The sequence below is a fragment of the Physella acuta genome, unplaced genomic scaffold (assembly GCF_028476545.2).
Source record: "Physella acuta isolate Inbredline_101_S28 unplaced genomic scaffold, ASM2847654v3 ptg002604l, whole genome shotgun sequence".
Taxonomy (NCBI): Eukaryota; Metazoa; Mollusca; class Gastropoda; family Physidae; genus Physella; species Physella acuta.
The window spans coordinates 12,501-15,000 of NW_026734060.1; positions in this window are offsets into that span (position 1 = coordinate 12,501).

Sequence of the window (2,500 nt, forward strand, 5' to 3'; positions counted from 1 at the left end):
TTATAAACTTGGTACCTACGGATAGCCCTGGGCCCAACCTAATACAGGATGTCCATAACTAGCTAATTAAATAATTAATGGGTATTAAGGTCGGGTCTTAGTAAATTGCTATATAAAGTCTAAGACCAGAACCAGTATTTTAAATTAATTATTATAACTCGGCTCCTAATTGTCACAAAATTTAAAATTGCGTACCTATGGATAGCCCTCGGCCCTACCTAATACACCGTGTCCATAACAATGAGGTAATTAAATATTTACTGGGCGTTAGGGTCGGTCTTAGTAATTGCTATATAAAGTCTATATAAAATTTTACGAATTTAAAAAAAAAATTCCTACCGTCAAAAATAGCGACGCCTAGACCACCACACCTGTTCTGACGTTAATCCTACTTGCACACACGTGTGGGAATAGATTAGATATCATCTAGAGATAGAATTCCTAATTATTTAATTAAAATAGAGACTCTAGATTTAATAGTTGTGTCATAGTTACATTAAGTCGAATTAGCGAAGCGGAGGCGGGAACTAGATTCTAGATCTAACACTTCGATTGCGATGAAAAAAAACTAGCTTTATTTTAAGGCCGACAAGGCAAATACGGTTTAATTAATATTAAAGAAATAAGTCCGAACACCTACCTTAAGCGAATCATCTACACAACACATGACTAGAAATAATACACGTCCACACGAAGAGCGATTGAAACGGTGACTGCAACGGTGAAAACTTGTACGACGGAAACATGGCGCCTAGGTTATGCCTACTTCCGGTCTGATGAAAATTTTTAATTCATTTTAAATTTTGCGCTCTATTTCGTCCGCGCTTGTCCACTTAAACTCTACAGAAAAGATAGTCTATATAAAAATAATTCCTAGAAGACAATTTTATGAGAGATCACCCACATTTATTTACCCTGCCTGTCTACCTTAGGGTTAGAGTTTGAATTTTTCTAGATTCAAGCCAAATATGCCGTGTCGATTAAACGACGACGTACATAACAGAGCGAAGACAATGAATGGTTCCTTAATTAACTATAATTACGGTCCTAATACAACTACAATTCACCATAGTACTAATATGTATGTGTATTGTTGTTTTGGGAGTTCTGTCATTACATTTTAAATTATAAAAAAAACGGGTTTACGATACACTTCATTACGCCGCCGATCGTGGTTTTAGATTTAAATTTGGTCGGATTCGGTTTATTATTAATTTATATAATACTTTATACATACTTTAATTCATTAAATACATTTATCTATGTATTTATTTCATTAGTTAAGTATTTGTTTAACTAAAAATTATCAATTTAAGGCATAACAATTACAGAAAACGATTGTATTTGAGATAAGTCTTATCGAACCATTTAGTAGCTGGGTCGGTTTATTATTAATTTATCTAATACTTTATACATACTTTCACTCATTAATTACATGTATATATGCATTCATTAAATCATTTAAGTATTTATTTCATCAAAAAGTATCGATTGAAGGCATAACACTGATAGAAAACGATTGTATTTGAGATAAGTCTTATCGAACCATTTAGTAGCTGGTTCGCGGGTCGGTTTTATTCCTTAACTCTAGATTTAAGTCTATCGTGTTTAATTTCAATTTAATTTATCACAACTTTTAGATTTTGTACTAGATTAAGCTACATTGAAGCTTATTTTTCACTATTTAATCAATAGAGGATATTATATAATATTTTTAAGTCTAATATTACGCAGCCGTTTGTTAAATCTAGTTTTACAACGACGACTCGCGCGATTTCGGTTTGGTTTTAAAACTTAAGTTCATTGATTCTTAAAATATATATTCCAGTTAGAATAGAACTGAATACGTACCACATGATGTATACACACGTTTGGGTTATTTATTTATTTTAAATTTAGTTTATTATGACCGATCGTAATTAACTTTGGCGATACCGGGCTGATATGTCTTATCGACCGGAAAACTACTCTTATCGACCGGAAAACTACTGTCCCTTCGGTCGACTAGTTGGTCTTAGACGGCATTACCGAGGTTTGAAAACTCTTACACCGTGTTTTTATTTTCACATAGATCCTATATTTTGATACCAGTCATTCGTTTAAGTTTAAATTAGAAAACGTGAAATGTAGTTTATTGGAAACACTAATGTTTTTAATTTTGTACAAAATAAATTTTTATTCGTTTCAGGTAAACGGCGGGATGAGAAAAATCTGCTTTCTACAACACATACATTGGTTAAGAATATAAAGTGAAATATAGTTGTACAAACACCGTCTCTACTTAGCAGCTTAGCCTCTACGGCAATGCCGCGTCTTTACACTGGGCGAGCTTGAGACTGGAAAACTCTCGATCACTCTACGCGGGAATGCCGCTAAGTCGAGGCGGTCTGATCGGCAACCCATCAAACTTCAGCTCATCTATTTTTTTTTTATTTTTCACAATTTTTTTAAAATTCGGGTAAACGGCGGGATGAACTCAACCAAATTTTTCAATTGGGTT